Source organism: Sturnus vulgaris, chromosome 13, assembly GCF_052056855.1.
Source record: "Sturnus vulgaris isolate bStuVul1 chromosome 13, bStuVul1.hap1, whole genome shotgun sequence".
Lineage (NCBI taxonomy): Eukaryota > Metazoa > Chordata > Aves > Passeriformes > Sturnidae > Sturnus > Sturnus vulgaris.
In genome coordinates this window covers 16,610,263-16,635,330 of record NC_142255.1, presented here as the reverse complement: position 1 = coordinate 16,635,330, position 25,068 = coordinate 16,610,263, and the positions used below count along the sequence as shown (strand labels likewise).

The window sequence follows — 25,068 nt, the reverse complement described above, 5'->3', positions numbered from 1 at the left end:
TCTATACAAATCAGAAAATTTCAGATTCATGGTTATGGGAGTAAGGGCAGTTTTTCTTCCTGGGCCTAATTCCACAGATACAGCTACAGCACTACCTAAGAGTAGATTATTATACATAATGATTTGCCCAAACATAGCAATAAAGGGGAAAAAATGGATACTTTCCATATTATTGCTAATTCTTACCAACTGCTTCAACCATATTAAGCCAAAAGTCACATTTGATGTTTTATCAGTTCAAAAAATTGCTGTGTAGCTGAGACAAAAAATACATGGCACTTGCATTAGACACCACAGCTTCATCCATTCTATTTCCAAAGCCCTTATACGGAGAATATGATAGCCACCAATTGAATGAAAACATCGGGATTTTTCTTCCATAAAAAAAAAAAAATAAATTACACTAAGCACAAAACACAGGAAGCTCAATTTGCTCAGTTCTGGGGTGAAAAGGTGTCCCTGAGCCAGCGGTGGAGCTGCTCTGCCTGCTCCGTCCGCCTTTGCGGGAGAGGCAGCGGAGCGCGGAGCTGACACGGAGCAGCCACGAGCGCGGTGTCGGTGACACGCTCGGTGGCAGAGGTGGCTTCACACGGGCAGGTCACACGTGTCCCTGCCAGTGTCACCCTCAGCCTCGGGGGCACTGCCAGAGCGGGCAGCAGCGAGGATGGAAACAGCCTGAGCGACAGAGCCGCCGCTCGCTGGAGGGGACTACAGATCTCATTTGCTTAAGTTAGACCAAAGGAACCCAGCATGGATAAAGCTCAGCTTTTTTTATTTTTTTTTTTTCCCTCCTCATCACTGATTTTTTTTTTTTTTTCGGAGAGAGAGAGAGAGAGACTGCCTACTATGACTGTGCAAGTAAAAATAAATACATTCTGATATTATAACATCACAATAATGCGGTCGTTTGGATTCATACCGAGAACAGTAAAAACAATATGCTTTCTGATTGAATTATTCAAGCTCGTAGCTTTTAAGTTTCAATTATAGATACAAGCATTGTAGGCAAGAGAAACTGAACAATAAACAGCATTTTCTTGCTGAGGTATAAAAAGCAGTGAGTTGCGGAAAATGATTTTTTTAAAGATGAAAGTGTAGCCCATCATTAAGATCAAATCTACGAGAGGAGAAGCTCTGCAAAGCAGTGTTGCTATAGTACACTACTCCAGATGTAATCCCACACAGACTTCCTTGGCTATGATTCTGACTTATTCAGTAATTACAAGCAACAAAGAAAACAGGCGCCTGGTAAGTGTACGTTCAAATACTGAGTTTAGATGAAAAGTAATATGCAAAGCCATTAAAGGAAGGATAGAAAGCAAAAAGATGTTTTAATTTCTTCTTAAGCAATGCAAAAAATATTGCGTGCTTTAAAAAAAACAACAAACAACAAAACAACCAAACAAACCAAAACCGGTTTGTCATTGTGTGCAAAAATGCACAGGGAAATTCTAAAGGCTGAGTGTATGTTGGTGTCTGTGTGGTTTCTCAGATAAGGATTTGGGCTCACCCTATTTATGCCCTGGAAGACTTCTGCAAGATTTGTTACAGTCTTACAGGCCTATATATGCAGAAACAAATTATATATTATACACATGCATTTGCGAACGAAAACAAATAAGATTCATTCAATTTAATAAAGATTAAAAGCATAACAGAAAACCAGGGTATTTATAGCCTTAAATTGACTCACTATGTTCTTAACTGTAATCCATGTCGCTGATTCCACCCCCCTGAACAATTCTGTGATCTTGTGTCTTCACTGGGGGGGCTGATGCTACAAGGATGTGTGCATGTAGTTATAATTTCTTTAATAGCACCACAGAACCAGCTGCATTGCCTTGCAGGCTGGCGTTGCTGACCTAATGAGGCAAAACCACGTCTTGCTGTTTAACTGTGCACGCCGTGAGAAGCCAGGCTTAAGTCAAATGTTGAAGTTACTCTTTCAAAACACATGGAAGAGCAGAGCCACCTCATGTCTCAGCAGCTCTCACGATTTTTCTTCTTAACTCAGGACAAAAAATATTATTGTGAGCTTCATAAACTGGTATTAGCAAATTCACTTTTTTTTGTAGGGATTATGGGTTTGGATACATTTTAAAATGTACAAGTGAAAAGGTCCTTTTCTGTTTGAGAATTGAAATAATCAGTTACTTTGAAAATTTAATTTGTCCCCCAAAGCCACTTTTTAATGAAAGCTATTCATGGTCCAAACCATTCAATTTGCTGCCATGCCTGGAAATATTTTTGACAGTGCAGGTACATTAGGAACTAGTGTCCTGGAGATCCCAGAACTATTAACTCTTGAGTACTGGTCAGACTAGTTTTAAATGGCACTTCAGCCTCCTCCTTCACCCTGGGCCACTTGTTGGTGCTCTGGCAGAAAAACTTGTGCAAAGCAATGTCTGTCTGACAGGTTGGTTTTCTGGGATCTGCTCCTTGCTCTGCTGCTCTGGGAGTCTGCAGAGGTGTTCACCCAGGCACAAATGAGGGTACAGAGTGGGGGCAAGGCTTCTTTTCTTAGCAGGTTTGGTTATATTGAATTAAGATATTCACCAAACCACAGTCTAATTTATCTTTAATCTAATTTTATCTTTAACTTCTCTAATAATGCAATGGCATTTACCTTCAGCCTGAAAGGGGAGAGCAAACAAGTCAGAGAACTATAAATATACAGAGGGACAGTTATGTTCCACAGCTTGTATTGCTTTACAGTTCTATTTTGCACTAGAAAATAACTGTGTAAAACAGATTAACATGGCTGAATCTACCTTTGTCTTTTTTTAACACGCACTTGTGGCCATTTTTTGTATAGGTAAATAAACATATGATCAGATTACATTTAAATAGATGGCAGATGCATAAAATTGGGCATGTGAGGTTTAATTATGAGCACAAAATTAAATATTAAAAGCAATTTTTTCCTTTTTAATTGAATTTTGATTTGAGTTCTAATCTCTTGGTAAACAACATATATATATGCAGATCCATACACATACCCACACCCACAACTAAAGAACTTCTAAACACAGGATTTTCACTTTTTGGCATATTTTTCATCATTTATCATCATGATTCATTTTAGATTAGAGCAATATGTATTCCCATTTTAAGTTGTTTTGAAAGAGATTCAATATTGATTGCACGTGTTTTCCCACATCAACATGAACAGAAAACGAATGATAAATACACTCTCTGTGGATGTTTTGAATACAGCAACATTTGGGGGTTAATGAAGGTAAAGAAGAAGCTCTCAGACAGAATCATTGGCCTTCTGCCACAAAACTAGGGAAGGAAACTGGGGCTTTAATTTCCAGTTCTGAGGGAGCTGAAATAAGTAGCAAAACTCTGGGGCTCCATTCATGGCACATCACCCTGCACGTGAAGTTTAGGTCCATGCTCCCCCAGGAACAGACAGGCATGGGGTGGTATTAATGGATGGAAACCATGGTCTAGTGGCTGCAGTGGCATTCCTCTTTTATTTGGACATATTGGAAGGAGAGGTGGATAGATGATACCATATGTCAGAAATAATTACAATGCTATTGAGTCTCAGTATGACAAAGAGAAAAGTAATGACTCTGGCTAAGGCCAGAGAGAATAGAAAGCAATATTTTTTTGGAAAAAAAAAAAAGGTCAGTGTCTGGGAAGATCACCAGAAGCAGGGCTGGGTGAAAATAGCAAATTTTGAAGCCAATTCTTCTGGTTTTCAAGCAAGACAGCAATCTATGTCACTGATAATTCATATGAAATTTGAGTTAACCATTTGTGCATCTTGGAAGAAGCCAAAAGTATCTTTTCAGCTAGATTTTCACATTCCAGAGCTGACTGACCTTCATTTGTGATATCATCCAAAAGCAAACCCATACTCGCTGCCCTCAGTGTGGATCTTGCTGAGTCTTCCAAACAAAGAGGAACCCATAAGAACAGACTGCAGGAGAACCAGCTTTTGAGGAAAGTTGAAGAATCAAAATGAAGAAAAAAGAAGAATCAAGGCACAGTCTCTTCATTCTAGTGGGGCAAATTTGTCTGAATTTATTATCAAAAACTCCTCCATGTTTTGAGTGCATTTGATGTGTTTCATTGAGCAAAGAGAACTTAGCTAAAGGACTGCATGGCTGTGATTATTAACAGGATTAATTTGCATGAGAATTTGGTGCAGTCCTGGAACAGGAATATTGCAGCAACACACCCCTCCGAGAGACAAATGACGCCAATAAGAGGAGCATTAAAAGCTGAGAGTGATGCTTGCAAGACTTATTTAAAAATCAACAATGGAACTGACTGGAAAGTTGAAAAGCTCCACTAAAATACATCCTGGCTTTGCTAAATTGCTCCTGCCAGAGGATTTTTTTGTCTCTAAAGTTCAGAAGCATTCCCATCGGGGAAGAGCAACAAACATGAGCTATTTACTAGAAGTTGTCTGAGGCAATATGTACTTCCCAAATTTTTCTTAAAAATGTTCAGTCCTATCTGAAATGACAGCAAACGTTGTCCAGCAGTAATATTGAATGCAGAGCCAGATCAGAAGAATGAGGCCAATTTGTACCAGATGAAGAGCCAAGGCACAGAGGTGCCTGCTGGTGCTGGGCTGTGTCTCTGGCTGCACTGACTGGAAAGCTCACCCCCAGCCCTCTGAGAGCTTTCCTGATAAAGGGATTGGGGATTTTTTTTCTGTTTTTTGGACCACTGATGTCTCAGTTTCTCCAGCTGTATGAGATGGAGAATTCTGAGTCCCTTGTCACTGCCTTGGCAATAGAGGCAAGTTGTGCAGAACTTGGGAACTGTGGGAACTGAGCTTTTTCTGAAGGACATTATGGGATCATATGTCCTGTATCAGGAGGCTGCTCTCACTGCCTGAAGTGCTCCCACTCACTCCCGTCCTCCAATATTTTCCAGGCTGGCTGTGTGAGCAGTGATGCCCCTCGACACTAAAGCAGCTGCCAAGTGAGTTCTAAGGCAGGATCACTCCAGTGGGAGAGCAAACCAGAAATTTCCCAGCCCTTCTCCCTCTCCTCCCTCAGTGATGCACCCACAGCATCATTACTCCAGACCAAAGGGCAGAATTTTGTGAAGCTTCTTGTTCAAGTCCTGGTAACATATAACTTGCAGGCATGCACTTTGACCCTCCCTGAGCTTGGAACAGTTCTCTCTGGCAACTGAGAGTATTTTTCCATCCTGCTGATGACTTAATTAAATAAATAAATCTTTGAGGCTGATATTGTTGCCTCGAGGTTTCATTCCTTGGCTGAATGCCCTTTCTTCTCCAAAGTACTGTAAAGTATGGCTAGGACAGCAAGGAAAAAAGAAGATTCTGGTCCCCATTATTGCTATTGCCACATTGGCTAGTGGAAATCAGAGGCCTTAACTTGGAGCTATGTAGGAAAAAGAACTAGAATAGGACCAGGACCACCCAGAGGCAAGTTCAATATGAAGATTCTCTTTAAAGTGAAGAAGACCTGAAAATATGCTCCTTTTATAAAAGAGACCAGACCTTTGCAACTTTAGTGGGAAGGATCTGCATGCTTCAAAGAGAAGCAAACATATTCAGTTCAGTCCTTTAGACAAGAGTGCTCCAAAGGGGAAACAACAATAACTGTTTGTTTTATACACATTGGTGCCACATAGGGTGTAATGCTGAATGTCAGCTCTTATCTGCCATGAAAAGACACTACCACCATAAACACCTGAGTGGAACTGATCCCCTGCAATCCCACATCATCCCCGTGGTATACAGACCTTTCCTGGGTTGTTTATTTGCTCAGATGACATGCCCCTGAGCAGCATGTCAGAAATCTGAACACTGATTAAACCTCACAGCTGACCTAACCTATTGGGAAGAAATGCTCATGTATTAAGCTGAATAAATTCTGCCCAGTTATAACCGTGAAACCCAAATACTATTCAAAGTAGGCTAAAGAGAGAAAACCAGAGCCAAAATATTCTGCTCTCTTAGGAAGTCTAAGTCTAGAATTTTTGCTATATAACAGCAACAGTAGTAATGCTGCTTCAACGTGCCTGAGAGCCAGTTCTGTGGGGTCAGAAAGATGTCATGCAATTTCAGATAAAATTGGATTTATTTAATACTAACAATACATATTTTATTCTGCTGGTTTGGACTTGTTTTTGTTTGGGGGTTTTTGGACATTTTTGAGTACTTTTTTTTTAAACATCTCTCTCTGAAAAGGCAAAAAGAAGCATTTCTGATGTATGTCAACTGTGAGACCAAGCATTCCTTCTTGGTTATTTATGAAAGACTTTCCTGGCTGACTCTTAGAGTACTCCTTATCAGTTTAATCGTAATTAGTTTATTATTGCTCACTGTACAAACTAGGAAATCAAACTCCAAGTACAACATGATTTAAAAAGTTTGTTTTATAATTCTGCTCTTGGCGTCCTCTCACTGTGTTTTCAGATGGCAGGGAAAAGTCCCTGGAACTCAACAATGTTCAGAAAATTGTTTTGATTAGTAAAACTGTTATCCAGTCTTCTAGCTTGATCCCCAGGTGATTAACTTAGAGATAAAGTTTAAGTCTTGAAATGTTCAGCAACTACAAGGTGTATAATACAACCACCCCCAGAGGATTCAAGCATTTTACAAACTATTTCCAAATGGGGCTCCATAGTTAACCCAGCTTAAAATGCAAGTCACTCCAACAGGTGGAAGCACTTTTCTATTGCAGATCTCCTCCATCAGGTTGAGAAAGGAATTGTTTGAATCACAGGCACCACAAAGAACAGTAAATGCCCCTGTTTAGAGTTCAAAACATGACCTGAGCTGGTGTTTTTCATTGTGGCACTGCACAGAAGGCAGTGGTATGTGCTACAGGAAAAAAAAAAATAGCTTTAACCTGGTGCACCAATGTTCCCTTACCCAGATAATCCAGAGGACAGAAAATTAGATATCTGCATTTTGGACATCCTACTATTCTTTGATTAAAGCCATGAGCTTTATCTGCCCTGCATTAAAATATCTCAGAAGAGCTTCTGGTATATTCACCAAGTCTTCCCACCAAAGTTTTTTGGGGGTGGCAATCAGGGGTACTGTTATACCAGTCAGGGGCACAAATATACCAAGAGCTGCACTGGGTACACCCTGGCATGCTCCTGAGCCTCAGCAGTTTGCAGAAGATGTGCAGCAGCTCAGTGACTCAACCCTACTTCTACTTAAAACAAAGGAACCCACTATTCCAGTATTTCATATAAAATTATCAGTGAAATTCCTCCTTAGTCTGAAGCCACAGGCACACAGGGGGTTAAATTAATCTCTAAATATTATTTTAATGTGGGTTCTGTGTACAAATTTCCATGGTAAAGAAAGAAATTCCATAACCAACAAAAACTATGAAAATAATACAGAGTTATCAAATGTAGCCATTTATGGCATGAAATATCTCCTCTGATATATCTTCTGTATTTCCAGCAGCAGTGTACATACATATTAAAAAGGAATTTGCCTGAAAGCATGTGATTAGATAACTCATCTCATATTTAATGTTAATTTATGAGCATTAGGCAAGTTCTTATGAAGCCTTTTTAAACCAATTCATTGCCACAGTGATGATCATTTATATCAGTCCTTGCACTCAGGTAGTAAAATTCCATAATTCACTTCACTAGATAACTCTCCTAGCAGAAGGCTTTGCTAATGCTCCATATATTGTCATCAATACTAAGGAATACTATTATTTCTCACTAACAGCATTATTCATGATGAATGAAGATGCACTGTATCTTCTACTGGTACCTTTGATGCTAAATAATCCTTTTTTTCTCTGAACATAAAGGCTCAGAGGAACACATGGATTCAGCAGTTCTGTGTTTCAGCCTCAGCTCTGCCACTCACTCCCCTCAGAGCCCCAGGTGAATCTTTTAATACTCCAAATATTGGGGAAGGCTCTCAGTAATGAAGCAAACTTGACTTTGTCACACCAAGAGCCTCCCCCGCTCTGTTCTGTTCTCTCTAGAAGCCTTTGGGCAGAAGCAGAGGAATGACACCTGCACCTTGGAAATTATGGGAATGCAAGGCACACGGAGCTGGGCTTTCTGACACACAGGGATTGCACTGGAAGAGTTACAGAGATACAGACAAAACCTTCCAGTGCTGGTATCCACATACAGCTACCAAGAGAGCAGAAATTCAGCCACAGCCCAGTCCTGACCTTGCTTTTGGGTGATATTTCTAGCAAACTAGTTTTTGTGACTCCAACTGGGAAGTATGACTCATTTGATAAATCATTTCAAAGTTTCTAAAATATTGGAGATTGTGAAAGGGCAAAGTATTATTAGCATCACAAGAGGGGCTGAATTACAAAAAGCAGATTTGGATTTATGGCTTTCGTTTCTTTGCCAAAGCTGGGGTCTGAACATTCAGTTCAGTTTAGTCTGCAGATAGGGACCAGCTCTGACATTTAGATTGGGTTTCTGGTTTCAGATTCCAAATCCATTCAAAGTTGTGGTCTCTTTAATATTTATTGCAAAAGTTCAGATTGGCTTCACCCAGTGGCCTGGCGATGCTGCCACGGCACCGTGGCCAGCTGGCTCTCCAGTCCCACAGCCACAGCTGTGCTTTATCCTCATGTCCCCAGGCTGGCTTGAAGAGCTCAACTGGACCCAGAAACTTCAAGGAACAAAGGAAAGTGAGACACCAGAACACAAATGTTGCTGTGGGGTTCAAAATGGCATTTGGTAAAAGGGCATCTAGCAATGCTGGCACTAAGAATATATTACAGGCTTGTGGAGCCACACATCACTCCATGAAATAATCAATCCAGTATGACACGAACTAATCCACCTTACAGAGTAGTCCTACAGCTGGGACTAATCTAATCCAACATGAGCAGTCTCTTGGGAAGAGTCTCTTTTTGAGTAGGGAAGAAACAGGAAATGCCCATTCCCTTTCCGGCATTGTGTGGTGCTCAATTCAGATGAGGTATCAATTAGCATTTTTCTTGACGACTATTTGACAAACCATTATTTCAACTATTTCCATTGCCAGGTCTTAGGGAAAATTACACTCAGTGCCAAACAGTCTGTTAAAATCTTGCCTAACAAGTCTGCATGCTCCACACTTGAGAATTTAAGCAGATGCTTTATGTGGCTAAGAAAAAGAGCTCCCTCCCAACATCCACGGTGGAATTTCAGGTTCCTTTAATGGTGTCCAAATTCCTTCCCACCAGACACATTTCCTACCAAATCATGAATAAAATACATCTTCTGCTCAGGCGTTAAAACACAGAGGAGAAAACACATCAGCTGTGATGTCTTAATGAGGAAGGCTGAGAGAGAAGAGGTACAACTTGAGGTCCACAAACATAGGAGCAATGATGCTTTTTTTGGCAGGTGTCCTCTGTAGGTGCATCTTATAATGCCAGTGAACATACAGAAGTAAAGTTCAAAGATGAAAATGTATTATTCAAGGGATATTTGAAGTCTGAATGCAAATCATGCTAAATAAAATATTACAGTTGTCTGGTACTTAACACATTAGAAAAAGAGCAAAGAGGTAACACCTGATACTATGGAAGACAAGGATTACAAAGGGAGTTCAGAGCATTTGAAGCTAGGTAAGTTCTGTTTGAGAAAACGTTACCCAAATCCCAAATTTCCAGATGACTATGGACAATCCCTAAGCCACTTTAGTCACCAGGTAATTGAAATGTGATAGGAGCAGTTATTTTATGATATTCTGCCATTTGAGACTGCAAACTTATTAGAATAGGTTTTGTGAGACACCAGGAGAAGAAGACTGGGGAAGAAACTCTTCACTTTTTGAACTGAAGGAAAAGAATAAAGCCTGGGACACATTCCACTAGGGACTGAAACTTCATTACTTTCTTGTTATATCCACAGGGCTGTTTCATTTCCAAAAAAAATAAAAATCAAAGAAATCAAAATAAAATAGGAAAATGAAGTAAAATAATGCTTTCTGATTATCAAGAACCTTCTAACTGAAGCTGGAGGACAAGAGGTGGCTAAGATTTACATAGTTCTTTCCAAGCACTGGTCTGTGATTTTCTTACATTAAATAATATTTTACTCAAAATTACATGAATATTAAGAGATCTGTTTCCTTTGCAATGTCTGCCAGTAGCATCACGTAGTTTTATGGAGCTCCCAACTTGAGGCAATAGCCTCAGAGAATGTAAAATCACTTCCCATGTGGCAGGGATGGGTACACCATTGTCCTCCTCCACCAGCATTCCAAATGGAAATGCAGTCATCTGTTCCTCTTCTGAGCACTTTGTGCTTATAGCAGAAAGGAAGTGAAACTAAAAGCATCAAGAAACTAGAATGAACAGAGCCAGGCGCAGTTTAGACCCCTCAGACAGTGTGCCTCATTGCATTGCTCTACAGTCATCCAGAGATGAGAAACCATTATTATCAAGTTAAATGTTTCCTTGAATAGTTATTTCAACCAGTCAGTCCTGACAAACTCTCTCTTTTGCACTGCTAGACTGTTTTTAGTTTCCAACACCCCTGGAAGAAGCAGGCCAATGAACTGTGAATTCACACATGAGTTCCAGCTCTGTGTGAAAGTCACTTCACCTCTCTGTCCCAGTTTTCCCATTTGCCAACTGGTATCAACACCTAAAAATTATCTATGGCTTGGGGAACCAGTGCTGTTGTCCCCAAGAGGTGTGGGGAAAGTCAACACCCCTTTGCCCAAGGTCAACTTTGAGAATGAAAACTCTTCATTGCCATATTGTTCTTCCTCACAGTACCTCAACTTCAAGGGCAATTTCCTGAAAAGTTGAGTATTTTTGTGGTAGGACAGAGACAAGGAAAGTTCTTCTGAGCTGCTCATTCTGGTGTTTCAGGTCCATAAACCTCACCAAAACTCTTAATTCCTGTGAACACAACCATTCTCTTATCAGGTTGTGACAGAGCAGTCTACAGCACGTCTTGACATTTTTACCTAAGAAAGGATTTAAGCAGTTTTATCAGGAAAAAACAAGTATTTCTTTCTTTTTTTAATATTTTGATCATCTTAGCTGTATACTGCACATATTCTGCACATCAGTGTTGTGTGTTTGTGTAGAACCCTGGACTAGTGATTTTCATTTTCACAGCAAGTACCAGCTCTGGATACTTCCCGCACTTCTCAAGCCCATTAGCAGACAGGCACCAGTCAGTGGCATTATTGCAAAGGTTAATTGTTTCCTTTTGCTGTGATATATAACAGTGACATCCAAACCAGAGCAGTTTGAGAACCACTGGTGAAGGATGGAGCCCGTGGTAAGTGCACTGAGGTACTGCTGGCCCAGATTCCCTGCACAAATTAACACTGGTTTCCAGCTTTGCTAATGAACGGCTGTTACACTTCGCAGCTGGAGGTTTCTGCTGCAACAAATTCTGAAAGAATTTTTGAGGTAGAAGAGAAGAGACAGGCACAGAGACCGGGAAAAGCTTAGTTATTGCAAGGGACCATCATTTGGACGTTTGCTTTAAGAGTGAATTATATATGATAATGGCTTCATTGTCATCAAATAGAATACAATTAATTTTATTTTTTAGTATGTTATCAGCAAGCAAACCACCAGTATTAGCTAGATACCATCTGGGAGTGACAGTTTCCTTATTACAAAATATGTAAAAATATGGACTCCCTTAAGGAATCTGTTGCACTACATCTGCTCCGATTTTTGTTATATGCTAATGGATTTTAACCCAGCATATGAAGCATGTAAAAAAAATAACAGAAAATTTTCAACTAAATTACTTGTTTCACATTTAAAGTGTCACAAAGACAGAGACAGCCACATATGCAGCCTTAGCTACAGGGGACTGGGAAGAAACAAAGAAGTAAGGAAGAGGCATTTCTTACCTGCTGTTTTGCTATCCAAGCCTCTCTCTCAAGAGGAATTCTAGCTGCCCACATAATTAGGGCCACTTGGTATGTGAAGGAAGTATTGGGACTATACACAGCTAAATCTCCAATATGCTTAGGTGATAACAAAAGATTGTGGCTGCTGAAGTACAATTATCTTCCTTATTTCCCTCTGTTCATAATATTTTAAACAATCACAATGATTAAAATGGGCTATTACAATTAAGAGACTATTCTCCAGGGGAGAGGGTTGGATTTTCATGGTCTTCAGACATTCCCTTAACTTCTCCTGCATTGATCAGATCTCAAAAATCAGCTGGAAAGACAGACTATGCAGCGAGGTAATGAGGAGCTATCTAGATTACACAGAGAATATGGTAGATTAAAAATCCTTTCTGCTCAAATATGGGTGTCATCATTTTTTGAGAGAATGACCCATTACCAGAGCTTGAAATAAATGCAAACACAGAGCAGAGGAGGGCTGGGGGTTTTTTCTGCTTTTTTTTTTTCCCCTGTACAATTATGTAGTGCTGTAGCTTTAGGCTAACAGAATTTTTGCACTTGTAAAGCAGTTTGGTATGAATTGCTTTTCCATGGATCTGTGTCCCCAGGCCCTGCAATGTGAAATATTCCAGGCATTACTTTTTCATTAGCATCAACACAGGACATTTCTATGTATTAAGCACTAAAAAATATTTCATGACCTGTTTACACTTCATATTAATTAATTGGAGCTGGGAAGTTTTTGACTGCACATAAGCATTTTTGCCTAAGTTTTCCTTAAATAAAAGAAATGCACTGCCAGCTGTGGAGTCCCAGAGATTTTCCAGACAATTTGGAAAGACTATCTCTTCCCTTGCTAGTGTATGTATAACCATGCATATATAAATATATACAGACATATATGGCCACACACATATATGCTCACATATACAAGATATTGTTATTTACAGGTGTAAAGATGTAACTCACAGTGAATTTCTAAACTCAATATTTTGTAGAAAAAAACAGTGTGGGATGTGATCAACCTAAATAAATGTTCATGGGAGGGAAAACTACCTTACACCTTTAAAAATCAGTAGTTACATGCTTTATACAAGCTCTCCAGTGTGACAAATTGAAAAAGCTTCAGAGATATAAATTAAGTTTCACAGCACATGGGAAAGCTGGATAGGTGTTCTTATACCCACTAATAAACCCAAAGGGTGGATTTAGGTGTAAAGAATCTGACTGAGTGACAGGGCCAGGAAAGAACTCAAGTGTCCCCAAGGTCTATCTTCACTTTTCTAACAACCAGATCACATTGCTTCCAGACAAAGAAAGAATTCCCTAATCAAGACAGATGTATAAATCAAAACAGAATACTCCCCCTTTTATCCTTGGTGGCCCAAGTTCCAGATTTGCAATTTCTAAAATTTCTATGCTGCTAATCAGGGAAATACACAAATGAAAAAGCTATTTCCAGATAATATGAATATTAATAATTTTTTTTTTAATGGAAGAAAAAATGGAAATGGAAAAGATATTTCTGTATAAGGCGTGGGATAGCTTTTAAAGAATAAATCTAAACTGAGATTCATTCCCAGATCTAACACTGCGGGCTGTATTTTGATGCTTCCTATTGTTACATGACTTAGTACCTGCTGAGTCCACTCTTCCTCGACCAGGTTAGACAGTTCCACCCAAATAAATCAATAAGTTTAGACACATGAGTGTCATAACAGGAAGCGATGGTTTATGGTGGATGTTTCTGGCTAGACATTACAGCCTGCCCCTCCTCGCCAAATGGGTGACTGCCGTCTCCCTGTGGAGAAAGTGCAGCTGGAATGACAGAAAGGGATGGATTTCTGCTGGGCCCAGCTGGGAACAACAGTGGGATTTACTGCCCTGGCTGGCAGGGAACACACAGCACTGCCTGGCTGACCCAAAGAATGAGCCTCAAGCCCCCTGAGCTTTTGAAGAGGGATGGAGGAAAAAAGAAAGTAAGTAACTTGCCCTGTTAATGGTATAATGAAAGCAACCCTTCAGCACCTCGCTCCCCTGTGCATTCAGAGGGAACAGACCCCTGTAGCATTCATTTCCATTTTCATGGAAACACTTTATAGTAAGTGGCAAAGTCCTCCTGCCTCCTTTGATACTCGCTGCAATAACAAATACTTGTGCTACATTTCACTGCATTAACAGTGCACCAAGCCTCTCTCAGCCAGCTCAAATGGACTTCAGCAGCTTGGGCAAGTGCTCAGATCAAAGCGACTGCTTTCTCTCTAGGGACAGGCTCACCCAAGAAAAGCCCACCTTTGGTATTTTATTTTGCTGCCTAATGTTTTGGACAAATTTCCCAGGGCAGCCAAAGAAAAAACTCATTCAACCTTTGAAGAGGAAGTGAGTCCTGATGGATGCACTTGTCCACACATCCCAACCCTGGCACCTTTAGCACTTAGATTTAGTCAAGATGTGCTCTCAGAAAATATGTGCAACTTCAGCAGCCCTTTTTAGACACATTTTCTGATTCCAAACCAGTGTCACCCTCGGTTTCTGTCTTGGCACAGCCGAGAACACTGAGGTTTTCCCAATCAATAGTTGGTAGCATTGACTTTGTGGTGTGTTGATTTTGGATTTGAGCAGTCCCTGCAGAGTGCTGGGTGGAAGCTGAGGGTTCTCCAGTGGCACAGTCAGGTATGTGTTAGAAAAGGCCAAGGGGGACTCTTTAATGACTCAGTGAATTCAGAGCCAGAGTATCACCCCAGTATATTCCTAATAAGATGTACAGGAACAGATTTAAGTGGCACTTAATGTTTCTCCACCTACAGTACTTGCTGTCACTAGGTGCTAAATAAAAACGACTTACAACCCAGCCCTGAACTTTGTGAGCCAGCACAGCTGAGCAGGGCTTGCTGAGGGCCCCACAGTTCAGGTTCATGGAGATACAATTAAAATGCACAAGACAGATGCTCAGTGAACTCTAGCTTTTAATATTTCACAAACAACCTGGATGCCTTTACTCCTGACCCCCAACAAAGATCTTTTTTCCTCCTGATACTTGTATTTAAGATTAATGACTAGCCATTTGGTTAAGGGAAGTTTCGCCACTTTAACTTTTTAAAGCACTACTTTTCCAGCCATATTTCCTCCCCAGGAGTGCTGATTAAATGAGAGAGAAGCATACACCAACCAAGGAGAAAAATCTTGGTCAACTGATGTCCAAAAGGGAGAGAGGGTAATAAAAGAAATCCAGCCACTGCCCCCAAACTCCTCAGGTACCCATATCTTCTGCACTTCCTCCCCAAAACAGACGTGTCTTCATTTCTCACAGTTTTGGGCACTCCAAATACATGGGAGTTTATTGTCCAGGATCCCCATGAACCCTAATGGTGGCAGTAACAGTGGGGGAGGGAGAAGGGAGGAAATTTGGGATCTAAATATGCCTAATACTGCTGAATCAAGTAAAAGCAAGGTCACCATTACAGCCTAGGGAACATAAGAGGGCCTGAGATGCTCTCTAACAAGTAGATCTGGAATGCTAGTTGTGAAGAGAGCAGCATATTTCCCATGCTGTTTTGGCATTTGTGCAGACATGGTACTTGAGCTCGCCATTAACGTAGATTATACTTTTATTTCCAGGGTCAAAAATTCCTTTGCAGAGAGAAGAGGAACGTTTTTTTCACTGGCTTCTTTCCATGTGTTACATTGTACTGGGAACTTATCATTTCTTTCTCACCATGAAAATTTCACGTATCACTAAAACAACAGTGAGTGTTGTATAGCAACCAGTGAGTAGCCAAAAATGGTTAATGAAGTCTATGTTCATTATACAAGATATCTGAAAAACCCTGGATGTCTGAATCCCAGGCTCCCAAACCAACTTATATATTCTGTCTTTTCTCTTCTTGGTATTCATACACTTAATATCCAGTCATCGCATCACTCACAATAGACAAGAACACTGCAATTCCAGCCTGGCACTGACCTCCAAGTGTTTTTAAGGAGACACTAATGAAGGAACTACTCCAAAGGCAGGCCACAGCAGAGGAAGAGCGAGAGGTCTGTTTCATGTCAATGTTTCAAATTACCCCAAGGAAAGGAACGCGCATTTTCACTTCTGGGAAGCTGGCTTTGGCAAGTGGGCAAAACAGTGCAGGAGATCTGATATGATGTCAATACCAGATCAAAGAGGCTCATCAAGTCAGCTAGTGAGTGAGTTGGGAGCCTTGGGAATTGCTGCTGGATTCCCTCTGCTTTGGTGCTTTGCAGATTTCTTAAATTTAGCAGTACAACCAAGGACTGCTCTTTTCCTTGTCCTTGCAAATTAACAGATTGTTATTGAAGATATTATTTTAGATTTCCCCTACCTTTGACTGCTTTAAGCACTCAGCTTTCAGAGCACATTAGAAGCCCCCTGCAGCCTCACTTTCTACCTGTTGTCCCTGTAGTTCAGGGACTTCGTTTTCTTCTTCTGCTCCCTCTCTAAAGTTAGAGAACTGGTTAACTAAGAACTATCAATATTGATTTGAAGATTTAACATATAAACTTCAGCGACAGCAACAGACTGACAAGTTGGGCTTTAGAAATGCTAAGAGGCTTCTCTTTGCCTTTGAGAAAAGAGGTTGGAAAAAATAACTGAAGGACTCACATCAGCAACACATTTAAGAACTCAGTAACCAACAGTTTAACTTCCATATTTTAACAACTGAAATACTCATGTCATTGTAGTTTGAGACATAAAAGCAAATCATATTTCAGATGGAGTAAAATTAATTGATAAGACATCCTGTCAAAGAAACTGTTTTACACAAGAAATGCTTCACTCTAAATTTGTTTTTGTTTGTTCAAAAACAAGCATACCTGGATGTCTTGATATTTGAAAGACAGGGGATATGATCTCATTTTGCTGTAGATCTATGGCATGAGATTTGTGCAGGATAATTCAAAACAAGTGTTCTCAAACTCTCTCCTGGCTGTGGATCACAGCTTCAGAGACTCTGAATGGATTGCTAATTGGTGCCTGACAGGCCATCATGAACAGCAGCCACTCCACGACTCCCCATTCAGAGAAAAATAGGTAAGAGCAGTGTGTATACACAGCTCCCTTATGGCATGGTTACAAATGAGAGAGGGAAAACAAGCTGTGCTCAGAAGGAGTGCTCAGGACCTCTAGAAAGTGCCAAAAGTACAGAACAGAGAGCCACTGAATACAGAATATTCATCTTAAAATGTCAGATTGATTCACGCTTAGAGTGACAACATCTGGGGGTGGCTTAGTGGGTGGGAAGTGATTGTTCAGCTTCTGAGGACTCAAACGTCCAACAAACTCTTTCCATTCATTTCAACAGCCTCTGGGCAGGCTCTTCAGTGTTCCTCTACTTGGATCATTATTCTCCATCTATATATCAGTGCAGGACACCTTCCCCTTGCCCTCCAGATGCAAGTGGCTTCCAAATCATGGATGGTCCCATCCACTGGTTTCCTTTCCTTCCAACCCATCTTTCTCCCACTCCAGCCTGCTCTTTGTTTCTTAAGTTTCCCACTCTGCTCTCCAAGTCTCACTGCAGGTCTGGTCTCCAGGGTCAGCTTCTGAGAGTGGTTCTCCCTGTTTCCTGCTTTTCCTCCCAATTTTGTACTAACTTACAGCTTGTTTACCTCCTTTCTATATCTATTGCCCCAATGATTAAAGATTAACAGAGTTGACACAACAGGAAGGAGTGGTACAATAGGATATGACAGGTGACCTTTTGCAAGGCTGCCCACCTGCCTGTTGCATATTTGATACTAATGAAGCTTTGCCAAAAATAAAAAGGATGAAACAACAAGATTAATTTGTTTAAATATTAAGTAATCCCATAGATATCCTCGTAGCTGCCCATACTAAATTAGCTTCTCCAGGTTCCATGAAATTATTCTCTGTTTATAGGCAGCAAAACCAACACTCGAGTCCTGAAGAGTGATCTGAGCTTACAAAACAAACAGGAGTCTGAGTGTGCTGAGGGATCTACACTCAAACAATTGGGACCCTCAGGTGATTGCAAAATTTGGAGGTAAGCCAAGCCTGCCATTTATTTTCTAGTTTGTTTGTTTGTTTTCAAGCACAGGTGTTGTGGGTTTTTTTTCTATTATGTTCTTTTATTTTTTTTCCCCCAGCAGAGTAATACACTATTGCTTTAAAAGCCTGTGTTATTTTAGTGCAAAAGGGTCTCTCTCCTCCACTCTGCCTCTCAGCCTTGAGGTTCACATTGCACTGATAGCACTAATCTCTGAAGAACATTTCAGGATCAATGATTATAGTACTGCAAGCCCCTTGTTTTGCAGACTTTTAAAAATAAAATAAAATAAAATAAAAAAATAGCCAGCACAATCAGGACACATTCCTTTTCATCTCCGTCTTTCTCATAATTTTCCATGGCAGAGTTCATGTCAAAAATGCTTGGTTTCCACCCTCCACCCAATTGTAAGCTCTTCAAAGGGAGAGAATAAAAGTTGGAGCCTGAATCCCAGAGCAAATGCTCCTGCAGCCATGCTCGAGCCAGCTTTTGAAGTCTTCCGGCTCACCTCTTGATGCCAGGCAGGCCCCTATTATTACCAATGTTGTTAGCCATTTCAGCTCCATTTCCAGGCCTACATGGACAAGAGAGCAAGGGAGGCCCTTTCATGTCAGGCTTTGCAAAGCTGCTTCAGTGTTTGAAGGATGAAAGTCACTCTTGTTTGTTCTTGCTGCGGTGCACAACATTTGGCTTAAAAAATAGAGGATGTTGCCTTTCTTGAAGTGGACTGTGCATTGCTGGACACAATCAACGCTAATGGCAGTTCTGCAGTCAGGGGGTTCAGGGCTGAATTTTTTTTTTTCTTTTTTTCTTTAAAGAATGTAAACAGCCAAGTGTAGCGGCAGCGAGATCTTTTTTAATTTAGAAAAGAAAAATATGTTTGTGCAGATAGCAGGGGAGAGGAATGGGGAGGAATCAGCCATTTCCTCATGGCATATGTACAGATGAGAGATTATTTTAATGAGGTTCAAGTAATGGGAGCCCTTTATTCAGGGACACTGAGAGGAAAAGCTTTTCCCCTGTCCGAGAAGCAGCCAAAACAAAGCTGACTTATCCCAGATACAGAAATGGTCTGTGAATCCCACAGAGAGCCTCTGCCTGGGTTTGGTGCACGACCTGGGGTTGGTGTGATCCCTCTTCCGACCTTCTGAGGGGAGGCTGGTGGGGGAGGATTAAAACTTCCTCTCTTCAATGTTGTATCGATAGGTAGAGTTTTTCATCATGCCATCCTCTTTTCCAGGCTCATTATGTCCTCTCTCAGTCCAGGTGTTTCCACCCACGCTTGTGTTTTGAAGGCAACAAGGGAGGGGATGACAAGGAAAAAGGAAAGCAAAAAGAATCCCCCTGAACATCACTTTTTGGGGAATGAAAACCTGACATTCTGCTGCGGGCACCATCCTCCAGCAAAACCGCAGCAATGAGGTTGCCAAGATAAGACAACCCCAAGCAAGAGAGCAACTAAATAAATAAGCACATGGAGAAAGGAAGTTTTTGTTTTGATTTCTTGTTAGTCATGATATTTCGCCTTTTATCCCCACACAGTTCCCACCCACCCCCTCGAAATCCGGTGCTATATATTCCCCAGAAACAACAACAATGCTCAGAAGTCTGAGAGCAGGGAACGGGCGGTCAAATGTACTTCTTGGTCCAGCTGTGTTTAGTTTTCAGATGCCCATGTGTTCCTTGTTAGGCTGTCTTCCAGCCCTCCTCTGCCTTCTTTTCTATTCTTCACAGGCCAAAACTATGAACCAATTACAGACCACAGAGTCAGCTATTTACCCCCTCCTGCCTTTACACAGCTATTTCCTGCCTGCTATCAGCAAAGTCAGACAAAGATGACAACAAGCCCAAGGTTTTTACCATAAGTTGAACCATAAGCAGGGACCTGAAAACACCCTAAAGCTGTTATATTTTATGTAGGGGAAAATTTGAAAAGGATTATCTGAGGAAAGCAATCAGCTCCAGACTGAAATCTATCTTACTGGTGTTTATATGATAAAATAATTGCCATTTAGGCCTCTATCACACTTGGAATATGAATCATATGTCTGGAGGGCTCTCCTGCAGAGGTTTGGGGGCAGAGCTTCCTTCTTCACCGTGGTAGCCTCTCTGGAGGTGCACATGGGTCTCTGGGCCAAAGAAAACAGTTGTGATTACAGAGTGATAGAGGCAGCCACATGCTGATTCAAAGACCTATAATCTTCTCCCCTTCACCCTCCCCCTCCCAAAAGCAACAAGTCTGTAAAACTCATTCACTTGCCAGAGGCTGTTTATTCTGTTTAATGGCCACCTATCACCCCTTCACTCATTCTTTTTAGATTTACTAGACAAGCACAAAGCAAATTAGTGCAAAATGCTTTCAGTCAAGTGTCAGGTGGAATCAGACTTGATGAATACTATACTGCTGGGCTTTATAACTGTAGGAACACATATACTGACAACATTGTCTCCTTCAATTAAAGCTATGCTGCCTGTTTTCTGAATCCCTCATAGAATCCTCCCCCCCTCCAAAAAAGAGAAAGAAATAGTCAAATTTGTAAGTTTCTACTATCCTGTTTTAATAAAGACATTTCGACCCTCACTATGGTGGTGCAAATGGAGGAATCTCAATGCTAGAAATTTTTATGATGTGTTTCAAAAACGTGTTCTTCAAAGGAAACATTTCAGTGACATACTGATCTGCAGCAAAGTGTGGATATGTTCGAAAATAGCACCGTGTCGGAACCTTGTAATGTAATATTTATAGTATAAATCTTGCTAACTTACCATAGAAATGAGTCCCCATTGTTGCTTATCCATAAGTACACAAGGCCAGAGGGGTGGGGGGCAAGGGTGGAGAGGGGGGCTGGTTTCTCCTTGACAAGGCAGGGCAGAGGTGTGCTCTCCCCCTCGGAGCTGATGCGCGGAGCAGCGCACACACATCGGGGGGAGCGTAACCCCAAGGGGCTCCGAGCAGCGTGACTCCCATTAGAGTCAATAGGAGCCATGTGGCTGAAACCCACACACACATCTCAGGAAACTCACCCCCCGAGCCAAAAACCCTTCCTCTGAAGATGGATTGTATCTGATGGGCACAGCTCAGAGTAATGAGCTGATGATGCCGCGCTGCCCCAGGGATGCAGCGAGCCTGCAACAGCATCCAGGAGCAGACAGCTACACCAGAAACAGGCACAGCGTGATCACAGCCCCACCGATGGACTGGGATAACTGCTTTGAACGGGGAGAGACTGCAAGCTTGCCTGGAAGAATGATTTCAGTCAGATCCCTGTGGCCACACAGGGGCCACACTGCTCTGAGCCCGAACGACAAGGATGCTCCTCTCTGCCAGGGAAAGCAGAGCAGACTGACATTTGAATATGTGGGGCTTCCTGCAGGTAGAGCAAGGTGGTGTTAGCCCCATCAAAGGCCACAGCTGTAAGAATTTTCATAGCAACATCTCTGGAGAAAGCAGACATGATAGAGAAGCTACAGAGAAACAACATTAAGGCATTCTGGTAGCATGGATCCAATCGCCTGTATCGAAGCCATCTCATGCTCCCTTTCAAAGCCTAAAAATATTAAACAAAGATACTCCTACAAGATACATTAAATAATCAAAGCATCCCCATTTCTTGGAATTGCAGTTAAACCGAGAAAAGACTCAGAAGCTGGAAGATAGTCATAAATAAAAAGTATTATTATTCCCTACCCTCTTCAAGGCACTAGATTTCACAGGTAAAGTTTGGTTCTGCACTCTATTTCAGTGCCTAAAAGCAACCCTAAATTGGGATGAGAGAGATGAATAAGGACCTTTATGCAGGTGTATTCCATGAATGTCTTTTATGGATGCCAAGTTGAGGATAAAATCTAATTTACAGCTCTAAATTAGAAACATGCACAGACCCTTTGGAATGCATGTTATTAGTAAGTCAGCTTAGAAGTCTGCATTAACTCATGCACAGTCACAGTAAGAAGAAAAATATCATAATTATTTCCTCTACTGCTCGTTGCTCTTTCTGAGAGCAGAAAGTGCCCAAATAAATTCAAGTTTAACTGAATGGGACTGACCCATTAATTTTGTCTTATTCTCCCCCACCCCCATAGTGAAGGGCAAATAGGTAAACTGTTTTCCTACCCCTCAGCGTTTGTACTTTTTAAGTTTAACATATCCTTTTTTTACCTTTCCAAACTTTCTCTTAGCCCTTGGCTCCTTAATAAAACTACCCCATGAAGGGAATGCATTCAGGATGAACATGAGAAGTAGAGGGAGGAGGACAGAAAAAAGACCACCTTTAGATATTGTCTGACACAACACCTCAGGCCACAGACTGAAAAGTGAAACTTAAGGCATAAAGATGGGGTGGGATGTAACAGGTTTGCTAAGCAAAACCCTGAAAATCAGAAATTTTGATGCACAAGAATAGGTAGGGAGTCCTAAAGGAAGGGAAAGACTTCCCTGCCTCACTTTGTCTTTCTAGAGGAAAACACAGACACAAAAGACATTATCCATCACCCACATTTCAGCCATCTCTGGAAGTTTATAAATCTGTAAGTCTTAATTAGGCTAGGCTCTGTCTGTAGTCAGTAAAGAGACATGAAAAAGGCTTTTCTTGCCATTTTAGTTTTGATATTTAAACAAAATCATAGAATCATTGAGATTGGAAAAGACCTCCAATGTCACCAAGTCCAACCTTTGACCAAATACCCTGTGCCCACTAAACCATGTCACAAAGTACCACAATTACTCTATTTTAGAGAACTTTCAGGGATGGAGACTCCACTACTGCCCTGGGCAGCATGTTCCAATGCTTGCCCACTCCTTGAGCAAAGAAATTTTTCCTAATATCCAAGTTGAGCCTCTCCTGCCTATATCCCTATTAGAGGTTCCACTGCTCCTAGCTAAATTACTCCAACCTAAATAACTGCTCCAGATTTAGCAGAGGGATTTTCCTGTTTTTCCATCCATCCAACCAGCACCGGGTTCCTCCACTGAATTCGTTCAACCACAAGGTGGCAAATCCTTTACCAGAAAATGGCATTTTCCCAGCAGCCTGTTTTAGCAGCACACACACAACAAAGAGTTGCAGCAAATATAAATCAGAATAGCTTCACAGACCAGCACAAGCCTTTTCAGTGTTACAAGCTTTTTCTGAGGATAGTGAAGAAAGAAAATTTTGGTAAAATTTTGAAAAACGCATAATGAAAACATCTATCAAGGAATCCTGTGGAAACAAACCTGTAACATTTCCAGCAACTGTCTTCTCTCCACTGTGTTTTAATTTCCTATAGAATCTATCACAGGATTTTACTAATTCCACAGAGAGCTGAGAACCTGGCATTTAATCCTGCCAGGAAAAAGCAGCTAAGAATAAAAATTCAACTTACAAATCAAAGGTGCAGAGTCATCCTTCCTACTAAATAATTCACCAAGATTTAATATGCTAGCTTTAAAAAACAATTATGGAAACAAAACCTGTTTCAATTTCCTCTTTCATTTTAAGATGTGACTAATATTAAAGTAGGATCAGAGGCTCATATCTGAGGTACTTAAACCAGACTCATTGTGTGTCACTGCTGTCTCACCTGGGGGGTTCTTTAAGGTTGTTTGAAGAAATGAAAGTTGTTGGCTTTAATTACGCTTCCTGAATGGTTACAGTGGGAAAAGCAGAAGATTTCAGGAAGTAGGTTTTCTGTTCAGCAAAAATGAACGTGAAATATATGGGATAAACACCAAATAAAAATTAAAAAAGCAAAAGAAGGCAGTTATTCAAATAACAATTGCAATACCTACAAGAAAGAGGAACAGAAATCATTCTAACACCTAAATGCCATGCCTGTTCACTGCTCTGGTTTGAGTTATTGTCTGTGACCTCCAGAAAGGTTTTAGAAAAATCTTTTTTAATTGTTCCCTGCCTTCTTGACTGAATAAAGAACATGAAATTATAGGTCTTAGTCCTCCAGCCCCTTTTTCTTGTAATGTAAAAATTCTGCCAATAGTTTGATTAATAATAAATAAAGGCCCAGAAGCCCAGCTTCTTCCACAGAAAGAATGTCAAGCAGAGGCTGCAATGATTTACCTCTGTATTGCTGCTAACAGAGATGCTCTGACCCACAATATTCTTTGGAGATGAGCTTTGAGAGATGGACAAGAAAGAATAATCAGCAAATCTATTTATTCAGAAGCCAAACCATGCTGATTCAGTATCAATAACACAGACAAAAGAATAACCACTGACCAAAGCCCAGCATGGTGTCTCTGGTGGCTGCAGGGAGTGTCACCACATCAGTGTCACCACGCCAGTGGCTGTCACACCCTTGCTGGGCCATTGCCCTGGGCACGGGCAGTGGTGGCATGTCCATCCCCACTTTGATTTGCTGCCTGTACTCTGACAACTGTTTCAAGCCTTCTCTTCCCACTGGCACAAACATGGATGGTCCATCCATGATGGTTCCTTCCTGTGGCTGCCCCCAGGGAATGCTGCCAGGGAAGTTTCCCAAATCAAAGCAAGCAGAGGGAAGGATGCCACCTGGCCAGGAGCAGAACAAACCTGGGATCAGACTGAGGTCAGAGGTTGGCACAAAAGCTCAGGAAAGCTTCATCTCCTTCCTTTTCAGTGCTAGGCTTCATCAGCTATTGACCTGCAGGTCTCTGCAAGGGAAACGTGTGACTGGGGAGGATCAAAGATTTCCTTCTCATCTAGGGAAGGTGAGGCCTGGAGACTCAGCACCAAAGAGGGATGCTGGCAAGACCTATAGGAAAACAGAAAGGACAACAACACAAAGACTGAGGAGCCCAGAGGAGGTCAAAGGAGGATAACCAGTCTTCAGGGAAGCAGGGTGGGAGACAAGAGAATGCATCCAGATGGATCAAATCCTCATGTAGCCTGCACAGTGTGTGACTGGTGGGAAGAGGCTGTGCTCTTCCTCCTTATTGCAAAACCACTTCTCTTGTTATACCCACGTCACAGAAATCAGCATATGGCTTGCTAGCTCCAAAGGTTGTTATACTGACAGCATTTCCTAGCGTAACGTGCAGCCATAATCTGCTGCTGACTGGGAGTGAGGAAAAGCCAATGCTTTCTGCTGCCTAGCCACAGAGCTGAGAGTCAGGAGTCTGAATAATTTCTCCAGCTCAGCCAGTGGTTCACTCCATACTGTCGATTACAGCACTTGGACTCAGTTCTTAGTGGTGAAAGGAAGGGGTAACAACATTTCCTATTGTTG

General features: G+C 41.3%; 2 long non-coding RNA genes across 6 annotated transcripts in view; one reads left to right on the top strand and one right to left on the bottom strand.

Annotated features, from left to right (window-relative positions):
• Nucleotides 1-25,068, bottom strand: part of LOC148222270 (uncharacterized) — a 143,458-nt gene that overhangs the window by 55,265 nt on the left and 63,125 nt on the right. The window lies entirely within an intron of this gene.
• LOC148222271 (uncharacterized) lies at nucleotides 1,123-19,352 on the top strand. Its single transcript, XR_015806412.1, has 2 exons — nucleotides 1,123-1,248; nucleotides 17,739-19,352. It is a non-coding gene; the product is annotated as an uncharacterized LOC148222271 (long non-coding RNA).